This window comes from Carcharhinus amblyrhynchos, chromosome 2 (genome assembly GCF_965287045.1).
Source record: "Carcharhinus amblyrhynchos chromosome 2, sCarAmb.v2.hapA, whole genome shotgun sequence".
NCBI lineage: Eukaryota > Metazoa > Chordata > Chondrichthyes > Carcharhiniformes > Carcharhinidae > Carcharhinus > Carcharhinus amblyrhynchos.
This window is the reverse complement of record NC_137325.1, coordinates 37,793,493-37,808,953: the sequence shown is the minus strand read 5'-3', so window position 1 is coordinate 37,808,953 and position 15,461 is coordinate 37,793,493.

Below are 15,461 nucleotides of genomic sequence, written 5' to 3'. Positions count from 1 at the left end.
ACCACCACTAACACAAAGGGATGGGCAAAAATGCTGGCATAGCCACATCCCATGGAAGAATGAAAAAGTTGACCAAGTCATTGTGATTCAAATCTCTTGTGTGATTGAAGTTCTGAGGGAGAGGTCTCTCTGAGTTTGATTGAGAGTGTGTCCAAGGTTGAAGGGGTGGTTGATATCTGCCACAGACACATGACCATTGATTTTTCAGTGGGCAGTAGTGACCCTCAGCATTCTATTGTGGCCACCCGCTCCATTGTCATTCTCACCAGAGATACAAGACCAGGCTGGTCATGTTACACCAGGTCAGAAGGAAGTGGCCATGTAATGTGGATGAACTATACAGCACGGGCTGCTGCATCTCTGGATGGCTTCAAAATTTTGACAAACAGAACAAAATGTGTAATTACCACGAATATCCTGTTAGTTCCGGATAATACTCATTTGCTGTTTCATCGTACATAAATTGTCTGTTCATTTATAGACTGAAATGCAGTCTACATGTGTAGGTGTCAGACATGGGCCAGCAATAGCACTCCTGCTTCGGAGTCAGGAGGTAAAGGTTTGACAATCCGGACATTTCAGTGCTAAGGGAGTGCTGCACTGTCAGAGGCACCCGTTTCAGAGGAGACATTACACGGAGGCCCTGTCTGCACTCTCAGTGGCGAAATTAGAGATTTGAAAGCATTGAGTCTCTAACAGTGCAGAAGGAGGCCATTAGGTCCATCGAGTCAGCACCCACTCTCTGACATCCACCCAGGCTCTATTCCCATATCCCCATGTATTTACTCCACTAATCCCCCATAGCTGCACATCGTGGGGCACTAAAGGGCAATTTAGCATGGTCAATCCACCTAACCGGCACAAGTTTGGACTGAGGGCGGAAACTGGAACAGCCGGAGGAAACCCACTCAATGCATGGGAGAAGGTGAAATTCTACGCAGTCACCCAAGGCCAGAATGAACCTGGGTCCCTGGCTCTCTGAGAACATAAGAACATAAGAACTAGGAGCAGGAGTCGGCCATCTGGCCCCTCGAGCCTGCTCCGCCATTCAATAAGATCATGGCTGACCTTTTTGTGGACTCAGCTCCACTTGCCCACCCGCTCACCCTAACCCGTAGTTCCTTTACTGTTCAAAAATTTCTCTATCCTTGCCTTAAAAACATTCAATGAGGTAGCCTCAGCTGCTTCACTGGGAATTCCACAGATTCACAACTCTTTGTGTGAAGAAGTGCCTCCTCAACTCAGTCCTAAATCTGCTCCCCCTTGTTTTGAGGCCATGCCCCCTAGTTCTAGTTTCACCCGCCAGTGGAAACAACTTCCCTGCTCCTATCTTATCTATTCCCTTCATAATCTTATATGTTTCTTTTAGATCTCCCCTCAATTCCAGTGAGTGTCATCCCAGTCTACTCAGTCTCTCCTCATAAGCCAACCCTCTAAAGTCCAGTGACGTTAGTCCACCTAGTGAATCTCCTCTGCACTCCCTCCAGTGCCAGTATATCCTTTCTCAAGTAAGGAGATCAAAACTGTACACAGTAACTCCAGGTGTGACCTCACCAGCACCTTATACATAACCTCGCTGTTTTTAAATTCTAGTAATGAAGGACAAAATTCCATTTGCCGTCTTAATTATCTGCTGCACCTGAAAACCAACATTTTTGATTCTTGCGAAAGGACCCATGTTCCAGGTCCGTCTGCATAGCAGCATGCTGCAATTTTTTACTATTTACATAATAGTCCATCTTGCTGTTATTCCTACCAAAATGGATGACCTGACATTTACCAACATTGTACTCCATCAGCCAGACCCTCGTCCACTCACTCAGACTATCTATATCCCTTTGCAGACTTTCAACGTCCTCTGCACACTTTGCTCTATCACTCATCCTTAGTGTCGTCTGCGAATTTTGACACACTACACTTGGCCCCCAACTCCAAATCATCTATGTAAGTCGTAAACAATTGCGGTCCCAACACTGATCCCTGAGGCACACCACTAGCCACTGATCGCCAACCAGAAAAACACCCATTTATCCCCACTCTTTGCTTTCTGTTAGTTAACCAATCCATGTTATTACCCGTAACACAGTGCACCTTTATCTTATGTAGCAATCTTTGGTGCGGCACCTTGTCAAATGCCTTCTGGAAATCCAGATACACCACATCCACAGGTTCCCCACTGTCCACTGCATATGTAATGTCCTCAAAGAATTCCACCAAATTAGTCAAACGTGATCTGGCCTTCACGCTGAGCCTTCCCAATGGGATAACTGATATCTGGATGTCTCATGATTTCTTCCTTGATGATAGATTCAAGCATTTTCCCTGCTACAGAAGTTAAACTCACCAGCCTATAGTTACCCGCCATTTGTCTACCTCCTTTTTAAAACCAACCACTGTGCCAACCTACTACCCCTGGAGGAAAAGATTTTCCTAAGAAAAACAGGAAATTTTTGTCACCGACCCATATTAATTTTTAGACTAATTTCACGGTGGCAGCCTTTGTGATCATTTCATTGTTGTTTGTTGGATCTTGCTGTGCACAAATTGGTTGCTGTGTTTCCGGCAGCGGCCGTACTTCAAAAATGCTTCACTCGCTGTGAAACGCCCCCCAAGGGCAAGCTACAGAAGTGCAAGTTGTGTTTGTTTTCATCCAGTTCAGGGTAAGAAGGATCTGGATTGACAAGTGAGGTAGGGATAAGGGGGTGGGGATCGTGGTCGGTGCAGACTCGATGGGCCGAACGGCCTCTCTCTGTACCGTCCTCCATGATTCTACGAGGTACTGGGCTAAACAGGACGCGGCGAGAAGGGGGCAGACTCTCTGTTCGGCCCCTGGGGCTTGCGGAAATCTACCTCGATTTTGGGCAGGATGAGAGACCTCTCCCATCCATAGGGGACGGCGTGGCTCGTTTTTAGGGGGAGATGGACCCTGGGGATGATTTAACACAAAAAAGAAACCACCCCCCCCCCCGCCACCGACCTTTGTACATCTCTGAGTGATGAAGTCATAAACCAGAATTCAGTCCCTCCCGTTGCTTGCACCCCGAACTGGGAAAGCCGGAATGGTGACTTTGCTGGAGGTTATTGTGGTACAGGCAGTGCCAGAGTTATAGCTCAGAGTGTCTCTAAATTCACACACAATCCAATTCAGGAATTTGCAATCCAAATCATATCACAGCAGCTGCCACGGATATCACCCTGCACGTATTATGTGGATTTGAATTTCACTTTTATTTTTGTACAGGCAGTAGAAATATAAAACATGCCTCACAACATAGAACATCCACCCGGGAAACTTGACTGAATTCATGCTTTGCAGAGATAATATTGGCAGGCAGGAGCGCCTGCATTAACCAGGATTAAAAATATTTGAGGCATGCAAAACAAATTCAGAATTATTGAATGAGGAGAGGTTCAAGGGAGGCAGTCACTAGATCCTATTGCATGGAGCTGTCCCTAGAATCCATCATTCTTAAAGCAGCACCATCGAACCAGAACATTTTGTAGCCAAGAGAGGCCATTCACCCAACTCTGCTCTGAAATTTACTATTGAAACATTTTCCTTCAGATAGTGCTCTCCAAATCATAACTCACAACTTACAGGACGGAAAAGGGCCAAATAGATTATGTTCCACTCACGCCTACAGGAAGTAGGATTCTCATCTTCCCTCCAACCCCTGGATATTTTGCCAATTATCGGCAACTTGTGTTCCCGAGTCATCATTCCTCCTGCCTCCGAAAGCAGTTTCTCCCCTTAATCTGGTTTCCAGTGGGGGTACCATAAGCATAGACATGGGTCAAGGGTGGAGGAGGAAAAACACATTGTTAAGATGGCGGCGCGGGCTCGTTGGGCCGAAGGGCCTGTTTCCCGTAGCTGTGTTGTTCTTTGTTCTCTGTCAAGACTCATCGTTGTATGAAAAACTCTGTTGAACTCTTCCCCCCCTCAACTTCTTTCCTCTCAGGGAGGGTGTCTACAAAACCCTCAATTCCAGCACTATCCATCTGCCATTAGCCTCCTTTGTGAAGGAGCGTGGGCGTCTCTCTCTCTCTGTTTCGGAGAGAATTGCCTCTTCACAGCAAGCAGAGACTGAGTAGAAAGTAGGAAGGGCGCAAAGACTATTTGCATCAGATTGCTTACATTTAAATGTAGCTACAGGGTTCGGTTCCCCCGCCACCCCCCCGCAACCACCCCCTCCCTCTTGGCTGCCTCCCAGCTCACTGGCATGATATCACACCGGTGAGAATCACCAGCTCTCTGCAGTAGCAAATCCAGTGCCATAGCCAGGCGGGGGTGGGGGGGGGGGGTAGGGGGGCAGGATTAGGGGCCATTGAAGCCCCTGGGTGCACCCGGAAGTGTCCACCTGGTGCCCTGGCAGTTGGGCACCTAAGTATGCCAGGGCAGTGCCAAGGAGTGGGGCCTGAATGCGGACGGGGCTATGACGGGGGGTGGACGGGGGTGTTATGCACAATGATGGCGGGGAGCGAGGGGGGGGTAAAAGCAGGGGATGCCTATACGAAGGGGGGAGGTCGCGCAGGGGGTCTGCCAGGGGACCCAGTGGGAGAGTCATGATGCCCGAATGCCAGTGGCCGTGTCGATGTCGGGGGAGGGTGCTAACAATGCTGTCACTGATCTTGTGGTGGGGGGGGGGAGCAAGGGGTCCGATGTCCATGAAGGGGATGGGTAGGTGGGCAGAGGACTGGGAGATCAGGGCTCCCCTAGCACCCAAGTGTTCTGAAGCTGGCTTCACTGGCGTGGTTAACCCCACCATCCACCCCCCCCCGACTCCTCTCACTCCCCCTCCCCCCCCACTGCCCCCTCCCCCACTCCCACCCCCACTCCACCTGCACTAAGCTCCCAGCTGTCAAAGAAACTGACAAGAGTTCGGGAAGTTTGCAGTGCGGAGTTCGCCCAGTAGGCTGGCGCGGAGGATTCCCGTCCCCTTTACACACCGTTACCACTTGAAATCCATATCACTCACACGCGGGTAATATTAGGGCAAATCAAACAGTTTTCATTCGAAATGAAACTTTTGGGAACATCTCCCTCACCTGGGACACTGACAGGGGGAAGGTCAATGCTGATGGCAGTGCCAATCTCAGAGGATATGTAAGGCACTGCGCCCAGTAAGCACCAATGCTCGGTGGCACAGTCAGTGTGAGCACTGAGAGACATAGGGCAGTAACTGGAAATGTGTCCCTTTGGAATGGTCTTGTTGCCACTGTTAATCTCCAGTCACTGCGTGTTCTCAATATTCCACTGTCAATATCCTGCTATCGTTCTGACATCCTTTCATCACACCTCCACTTCGCTAATGTAGTTTTACGTTCTCCGGACGATACTGATCCTTTTCTCATGAAGCTGTCTTGGACCGCTGGGCTCTTGTAGCCAAACTCCACAGCTCCTTATCTCTGTAACCCCTTCCAGCTCTACAACCTTCCAAGATATCTGTGCTTCTCCAAGTCTGGCCTCTTGAGCAAACTCACTGTTGTTGTACCACCAGTGCTGTGCTTTCCAATGTCTTGGCCCTAAGCTCTGGAACGTCCTCCCCAAATCACTCCACCTCTCCTTAAAACCTGCCGCTGACTAATTAATTGTTTGACAAAATCCCACTTTCTGAATGTGGCTGAGTCTTAAATATAACCTGATAACAATCCTTTCGATTTGAGTTATTATTGTCACGTGTATTAGTATACAATGAAAAGTACGGTTTCTTGCGTGCTGTACAGACAAAACATACCGTTCATAGAGAAGGAAAGCAGACAGTGCAGAATGCAGTGTTACAGTCATAGCTAGGGTTGTAGAGAAAGATCAGCTTAATGCAAGATAGGTTCATTCAAAAGTCTGCCAGCAGCAGGGAAGAAGCTGTTCTTGCGTCCATTGGTATGTGTCCTCAGAATTTTGTATTTTTTTTCCCAAGGGAAGAAGATCCGGGATACATGGGGAGCAGCTTGGGAAATGTTACTTTCAAAGTTGCTAATCAGCGATGTCGGAGATAATCAACAATGTTGGGGGGGTGATTGGTGATGTCAGGGGGTAATCAGTGATGTGGGATGATTGGCAATATTGGGGGATAATTGGCAGTGTCAGAGGGTAATCTGCAATGTCAAGGGGTAATCGGCAATATTCATAGAACCCTACAGTGCAGAAAGAGGCCCTTCAGCCCATCGAGTCTGCACCGAACACAATCCCACCCAGGCCCTACCCCCATATCCCTACATATTATACCCACTAATCCCTCTAACCTACACATCCCCCTGGACACTAAGTGGCAATTCCTTAGCACGGCCAATCAACCTAACATCTTTGGACTGTGGGAGAAAACCGGAGTACCCGGAGGAAACCCACGCAGACACGAGGAGTATGTGCAAACTCCACACAGACTCCACATATTGGGGGGGGGGGTAATCATGGTGTCGGAGGTAATCAGCGATGTCGGCACGTAATTGGCGGTGTCCAGGGGTAATTGGCATAGCCTGGGGGGTAATTGGCAATGTTGGGGGGTAATTGGCAGAGTCCGGGGGTAATCGGCAATGTTGGGGGGTAGTTGGCAGAGTCCGGGGGTAATTGGCAGAGTCCGGGGGTAATTGGCAGAGTCCGGGGGTAATTGGCAGTGTCCGGGGGTAATTGGCAGAGTCTGAGGGTAATTGGCAGATACCTTTCACAAATGGAACCTTAATTTCTACTTGTCTCAAGTTCAGCCAAACCCTTTAGGCCTCACTGTTGGTCAGGTCTGTCTCAGACAAACTATTGACTTGTTCGCATTCTACAATTCTCTTATTAGCCTTTGTGTGAGGGTTTTCATTATCCTCCTCATGGCTCCTTCAGTGCCCTCCTTCTTGGCTCTTCTATCGTCTCCTACCTGAGGTCTTCTTTTGCCCTCTCTTTCAGGCCTTCATTGACCCTTGTTCTGTGAGGCCCTCCACCTGGGGTTTTCTTTAATTTTCATGTCGAAGCTCTTTGTTTCTTTTTGTGGTTGCTGCTTTAAGTGTATTGTCACTTTAGGTGTATTACTTCTTTAAGGACATTCCTGCTTTAAGACTGTATAGTTATTCCTCCCTCTCCCCCTCCCCCACTACACACACACATACACAGAGGCTATAGTTGCTTCCCTTGATGTGGAGATGCTGGCGTTGGACTGGGGTAAACATAGTAAGAAGTCTCACAATACAAGGTTAAAGTCCAACCAATTTATTTGATAGTAAACTCACAAGCTTTCACGATTTGCCCCTTCGTCAGAACTCTCCATTCACCTAATGAAGGGGCAAACCCCAAAAGCTTGTGAGTTTACTATCAAATAAATTGGTTCCTTTCCTTTGCAGGCATGTTTTGTAACAAGTGTGTCAATGTAGGTATAAGTGTCTCAGGATGTTTTTTTCATTTACTCTTAAAGCTGCAGCACTACTTTACTTTCTAGTGCCAGCCGTTTTCTTTCAGCTTTTGAACTTGTTTTTAACTGTATCAATTCTTTGCCTTTTATCCAAATTTCTTATCTTTAAATTTGAAGCCATAGCTCTTCGAGTTGCCAGCTCCTCATAGCCACCTTCTTTTGTTTTTTTCCTTCTGTACATTTCTTTTTAAAACAGACTGCCAACCAATTTTGCAGGTTTGTTTTTCTCTGGCAACCTTTCAGTTTCTTTAATGCATTGTAGCTGTCCATCGTTTCTGATTTTACATTATTCTAGCAATATCTCAACGGGTCTATTCAACCAAAGAGAGGCATTCTGGGAAGTATTTCTTTTCAGACTTCTATTAAAACAGGATAGTCACAGGAGTCAGGCCAGAGGCAGTGTCAGGATAATTTATTCTCGTTGCCAGATGTAAAGATGCACTTTCAGAGACTTCATTAGCAAACACAAAAAAGATTTATTCATAAGAAATGTTGAGCAGCCTCGTGGCTGCAGCTTGCTGCCTACATAAGATAACTTCCCCTCCCCCCCAACACCTCCCCCCCCGCCCCCCCAACACCTCCCCCCCCCCCCCCCAACCACCCCCACCACCACCACCACCACCCCCCCCCCCCCCCCCGGCCAAAGTGATTACTCACTCATGGTCCTAACTGGTCACCCAAGCCAGGTAACTTTTATCTACTGTGTTGCCATTAAAGGGACATACACCACATTCAGGTAATTTTTCAACTCAGTCATGAGGACATACTTCACGTAACCGCACATTTCACTACATTGTTAAGTGTTGATTTCAAGTTTAGCTCCTCCAGTACACTGGCACAAAAAAATCTGGTAAATCTAGCAGTTTGGAAAGAGATGGTACGTCAGTACCAAATCGGTAAAACACATTAAATTCTTGTTACCGACAGTGTCAGAAATATGCATAGAACTATAGAATCACTACAATGTAGGGGGAGGCTATTTGGCCCATCGACTCTGCACCATTATTGGAGGGCATTCTGAGATCAGGATTTACGTGTATTTGGAAAGATAAGGAGTAATTAGGGATAGTCAGAACGCCTTTGTGTGTGGGAAATCATGTTTTACAAATTTGATAGAGTTTTTTGAAGCGGTGACTAAGAAAATAGATGAGGGCAGTGCGGTAGATGTTGCCTGTATGTACTTTGGTCAGTAAGATTGGATCACTTGGAATCCTGGGAGAACTAACCAATTGCGAACAAAATTCACTTGCCAGTAAGAGACAGAGGGTGTTGACAGAGGGTTGTTTTTCAGACTGGAGGCCTGTGCTGTAGGAATCAGTGCTGGGTCCACTGTTGTTTGTCATTTATAAAAATAATTTGGATAAGAATATAAGAGGCATGGTTAGTAAATTTGCGGATAACACCAAAATTGATGCTGTAGTGGACAGTGAAGAAGATTATCTGAGACTACAATGGAATCTTGATCAACTGGGCCAGTGGGTTGAGGAATGGCAGCAGATGGAGTTTAATTCAAATAAATGCAAGGTATTTTGGTAAGACAAACCACGGCAGGACTTACACAGTTGATGGTAGGACCCTGGGGAGCGTTGTCAAACAGAGAGACCTGGGATGCAGGTACATAGTTCCTTGAAAGTGACATAACAGGTATACAGGGTGGTGAAGGTGGCGTTTAGCACACTTGCATTCATCAGTCAGAGTGCTCAGTACAGGAGTTAGGACATTATGTTACAACTGTAGAACACATTGCTAAGGCCACATTTAGAACACTGCGTACAATTCTGGTCACCGTGCTTTAGAAAGGATGTTATTAAACTGGAAAGGGTGCAAAAGAGATTTACAGGGATGTTACTGGGATTGGAAGGTGTGAATTATAATGAGAGGCTGGATAGGCTGGGATTTTTTTCCATGGAGTGTACAAGGGTAAGGGGTGACCTTTCAAAGATTTATAAAATCATGAGGGGCATGGATAAGGTGAATAGTCAAGATCTTTTCCCTAGGGTAGGGGAGTCCAAAGCTGTAGGTTTAAGGTGAGAGGGGAAAGATTTAAAAGGGACTGGAGGGCCAACTTTTTTTTTATACACAGGGTGGTATATGTGGAATGAGCTTCCAGAGAAGGTGGTAGAGGCAGGTACAATTACAACATTTAAAACATTTGGACAGGTACATAGATGGGAAAAGTTTGCCAAACTCAGGCAAATGGGACTAATTCAGTTTAGGAGCTCTGGTCAGCATGGACAAGTTGGGCCAAAGGGCCTGTTTCCATGCTGTATATCTCTATGACTCTATGGCTAACATGCCCCTCCTTCATGATAGAATAGGAAGGTAGAATAAATTATGATACCCCTTCCCCCAAACTGAATATATCTCAGGTACCCCCTCCCCGACACTGAATATATCTCAGGTACCCCCTCCCCGACACTGAATATATCTCAGGTACCCCCTCCCCGACACTGAATATATCTCAGGTACCCCCTCCCCGACACTGAATATATCTCAGGTACCCCCTCCCCGACACTGAATATATCTCAGGTACCCCCTCCCCGACACTGAATATATCTCAGGTACCCCCTCCCCGACACTGAATATATCTCAGGTACCCCCTCCCCGACACTGAATATATCTCAGGTACCCCCTCCCCGACACTGAATATATCTCAGGTACCCCCTCCCCGACACTGAATATATCTCAGGTACCCCCTCCCCGACACTGAATATATCTCAGGTACTCCCTGCCCGACACTGAATATGTGCCAGGCAACCCCTTCCCAACATTGAATTTGTGTCAGGTAACCCATCCCTGACACTGAGTGTGTGCCAGGTACCCCCTCCCCGACACTGAGTGTGTGCCAGGTACCCCCTGCCCAACACTGAGTGTGTGCCAGGTAACCCCTGCCCAACACTGAGTATGTGCCAGGTAACCCCTCCCCGACACTGAGTCTGTGCCAGGTACCCCCTGCCCAACACTGAGTGTGTGCCAGGTACCCCCTGCCCAACACTGAGTATGTGCCAGGTACCCCCTCCCTGACACTGAATATATGCCAGGTACCCCCTTTCCGACACTGAGAAATTCACAAATCCATCCCCCACAAAGAGTAAATTAGAAATCTATTCACCCTATCACAATACATTAGGTTCCCCCCTCCCTCACACACGTTAAATTATAGATTAGTCCTCATCCACACAGAATAAAGTATCCCATCCTCTCAGAATAAATTAGATACCCCTCCCCCCACAGAATCACAGGAAACACTACAAATCCCCACTCCCCCCACCAGAAAAATGTTACAATTACCCCCTTCGTCTCACAGTATTAATTATAGATATCCCTCATTGAGACAGAATTAATGATAACCATCTCTCCTTATGCCCTATACCCCTAGAGAACACAACTCCTCCATTAAGGCTCAGAAATTAGTAATAACTACTCAACAGGGAAGAATTAGTTTTGTATTACGCCTTAAATTTGGTACTGACATAAAAGTTTCTCCACTAATTAAAGGATGGTTTATCTTTGTTTTGGAAATCCAGCAACAAAAGGCAGGTCAGTTCCATCCACAGCCCACCCATCTATTCACCAAGCTGCTGATCCTTCTGAGCAACTTCTCCAAATGAATATAGCAGCAGCTAATTTAGACACGAATCCCCTGCAGCTGTTCCAAGGAACAAATGAGAAGAAACTGTCAGCTCTGCCCACACGCTGTTCAGCACCTGGCTGACACTGGCTGTTTATCCTGAGACTTAATTGAAAGGTCAGTGTTAGCTTTCAACTAAGGTACTTGTGAAAAATAATGGTTGAAGTGATGGAGAAGTGATTGTTTATCTATCTCCAGCTAGCTCTCTCCTTGTATTTTGTTTGTGTGCGATGATGAGGGTGCACAAAGTAGCTTTTGAAAAGATTCCTCCCTTATTGATAGTCCCCTCTTAAAAAAAAGCATATTGACAGGTCCTTCTGCGTGGATATATCAAGAGTCTCTTCTTCTTGAGGAACCTCTCCACTTTATGGGGGTGGGGTGCGGTGTCAGGGAGGTGGTGATGTTGCTCATTCTTTGCAATTCACAATTTTTAATATTAATGAGCAGGCTTAACAGATGCACTCTTGAGGAAGGTGCTTCCTCTTCCCACCCATAAACTGAGAAGGGTGACCTGGCAAGCTTGCCCCTGAATTCTCCCCTGCCCCTGAATTCCTCCCAGCCTCAGAATTGGTCACTTAATGGCTTGAATTGGGCAAGGGTCGGTGGGTAGGCCTTGCCCTCCCCAAGTAAAATTACAAACAAGTCATACGCCCTTGCAGTGCGGCAGTGAGATCACCCAGGAAATGTTAGAACTTTTCCATCTTTACTGGAGTCAAGGCTCACATAAGTGTGAAGATGATGGCGTATTGGTTATGGCTGAGCTGAAGGTGTAATGTCATAGACTTTTTTAAACAATTGGAGTTCTGGCAGTGCGGCCAAGATCCTACTCTAGAAGGCAATACCAACTCCACGGACATGAGGTCAGTCTTTCTTTTCCAGTAGAAGATATATCTCCCTGTTTATTCCTCCTCCCCACAGGAAGATGGGTCATATATCAATCTGCGGTCTTGTATCTCATGTGATACAAATAGCACTTCTTCAGGGTAGTCACTCTCATCATGAGTGTTTGAAAATTCCAAGTTGCAAAATTAGAGTTTCAGAGTTGAGTTTTCTTTCCTTGACCATGATGGTGATGATCTCACAGGGTGCAGTTTCCCAGCCAAGAGAAAGTGGGATAGCCTATTTTTAAGGAAACTATTCTAGATCCTTCTATATTGGGGTATGTCACAGATGCTGCTGTCCAAAGATACCTCTGTCCCAACACAGATAGCCAATGAATTTCTTGCATTTGTTGTCTGTCTACTGGTTCTTGACTAGAGACTTCCAGGCTCACAGACCTGTCCCCATTCCAGGTGCAGGGTGCCACCGGCGCACGTGCGGGTGCAGGGTGCCACCGAGGCATGCGCGGGTGCAGGGTGCCACAGGCGCACGCGCGGGTGCAGGGTGCCACGGGCGCACGCGTGGGTGCAGGGTGCCACGGGCGCACGCGTGGGTGCAGGGTGCCATGGGCGCACGCATGGGTGCAGGATGCCATGGCCACACGTGCGGGTGCAGGGTGCCACGGGTGCACGCACGGGTGCAGGGTGCCATGGGCACACGTGTGGATGCAGGGTGCCACAGGCACACACACGGGTGCAGGGTGCCATGGGTGCCACACGGGTGCAGGGTGCCATGGGCACACGTGCGGATGCAGGGTGCCAGGGGCGCACGCACGGGTGCAGGGTGCCACGGGCGCACGCGTGGGTACAGGATGCCACGGGTGCACGTGTGGGTGCAGGGTGCCACGGGCGCACACACGGGCGCAGGGTGCCATGGGCGCATGCACGGGTGCAGGATGCCACGGCCACACGTGCGAGTGCAGGGTGCCGCGGGTGCAGGGTGCCACGGGTGCACGCACGGGTGCAGGGTGCCACGGGCGCACACGCGGCTGCAGGGTGCCACCACAGCAGTTTTCATCAGTCATAAAGGATATTATTCCATCCATTCAACCATAACTGGTTCACATAGCTGCATGTTAGATTCCCTTTCATAATGCAGCAGTTCAACATACCTGACCTTGTCACTTCATAAAACAGAATTAGGGGCTGGTTCATCAAGACGAGGAATACTCACTTCAAGTTTGTTGCTAACAGTTGTGAAGAACTGTAGCAAGGAGTCACATGATCACCTGGTGTATCATAGTACAAGCTATTGGAATGTTGAAAGAGCCTGGATATATCTGGAAGTCTCCTTCCGTGGCCGCCAGCTAGAGTGTCAAAAATAAGTATCCTGTTTTGTGTCCACAAAAACATTGTGCAGCAGGGATGATTCCAGGTGGAGGAAAGGTGCCTTTTGGATAAGGAGAATATTAAAGAGGAGGAATCTGAAGCTTGCCAGACCTGCTGATCACACTGCTGCCTGGGAAACCGGGGTTGCCCTAATAGATCCAAAGTTCAACTTATGGCAACTGACACAGGAAAATATGACAATGAAATCCTCCAACTTGCTTCCACCACCTGTACCAAACTCTGCACTTCCTCACTTTGCCCCAAACGGTCCTTCACCCACCCATCTACCCATTGTATATTCAACCCATGAACCAATGCTGTGTATTGATACTTATCACAAAACAAGCTAAGCAGCAAATTTTATTCATTCTTCTAAGAAAAGAAAACTTAACATGTCATTTTGTCCAACACCCATGTACAAATCATTGGTGAACTACAGAAGCTTTGTTTTACTCTTCCTGATATTTGGGTGTGATGTACGGCTTTAGCAGAGACAGAGGCAGGCAGCCCATATCCCTGCCCTGACTGAGGAGATGCTTTTGGCCAACACCCTCTGGGTCTCCCTGAGGACTGCGGAAAAGAGGGTTCCATTTACGCCTGTTCAGGGGAAGACTTACCAATCCAAAGAGGAGGCAGCATGTTGGGTGCTGGCTGACGGGGACAATGGGTGAGAAACGTAAATGGAATTTCCACTTCCATCATCCTGCCCCTGGACTAGTGTCACATCACTCCAACCACTCTTCTGCAGAACAGATTGGTAAGATTCACCCAGGGTTAAGGCCACAGGTGGGGTATCTGTCTGTTGAAGGCAGTTGCTATGTTGGCATCCAAAATCTACACGTTTGTGGTTAAGGTCTTCATAAATTCATCTGATGGCCTTGCTTGAATCTTCATAGAAATGGCCACACTTTCCATGGCTGACTTTCTTACAGTTCCTTACATTCCCAATTCCTTCATGATAAAGCTTGCTCCATGTTCTCTCCAGTTGTACAGGCAGCCTGCAGCACCTCTGTCAGTACCTGATTAATTGACTGATTCACTTCTAGTGTTTCCCTTCTCAACAATAGGACCTAGAATTCAACATCCGTTTGCAGCTGATCAGAGCTTAGAGAGAACTGCTGCTTCACCAATGTGGTCTCTCCACAACAGTCACTGTCTGCTTATGATTATTTGTGAATTGTGAAACATCAAAGGGCCATCATTTCCTCAGAGCGGCAATCAGTGTCAGGTTGCCACTCCATACCCACTTATCTGCACCAAATTGCTTCCACGACTGCCTTTCTGGGCCTTCCAACTTAGATAGGATGTGATCATAAGAACATAAGAACATAAGAAATAGGAGCAGGAGTAGGCCATCTAGCCCTTCGAGCCTGCCCCGCCATTCAATAAGATCATGGCTGATCTGTCGTGGCTCAGTTCCACTTTCCCGCCCTCTCCCCATAACCCTTAATCCCCTCTCTTATCAAAAACCCATCAACCCGCGTCTTAAAAATATTTAGCGAGGCAGCCTCCACCACTTCAACGGGCAGAGAATTCCAGAGATTCACCACCCTTTGAGTGAAGAAGTTCCTCCTCAACTCCGTTCTAAACCGCTCCCCCTTTATCTTGAGGCTGTGCCCCCTAGTCCTACTGTCTTTTTTGAGCGGGAAGAGTCTTTCCACCTCTGTCTTATCCATCCCATTCATCATCTTATACGTCTCAATGAGATCTCCTCTCATTCTTCTAAACTCTAACGAGTACAAGCCCAGTTTATTCAGCCTCTCCTCATAGCTCAACCCCCTCAACTCCGGTATCAGCCTAGTAAACCTCCTCTGCACTCCCTCCAAGGCCAAAATATCTTTGCGCAGGTGCGGCGCCCAAAACTGCACACAGTACTCCAGCTGCGGCCTCACCAATGCCCTATACAGCTGCAGCAAGACCTCCCTACTTTTATATTCAATCCCCCTCGCTATGAAGGCCAGCATCCCATTCGCCTTCCTGACCACCTGCTGCACCTGCAAGCTGGGTTTTTGCGACTCATGCACAAGGACCCCGAGGTCCCTCTGCACCGTCGCCTGCTGCAGTTTTTCACCCCGTAAGTAATAGTCCTTCCTACCATTCTTCCTACCAAAGTGGACCACCTCACACTTGCCAACATTAAATTCCATTTGCCATTTCCTGGCCCATTCGCCCAGCCTATCTAGATCCTTCTGCAGACTCTCCACACCCTCCGCACAATTTGCCGTTCCCCCAATCTTG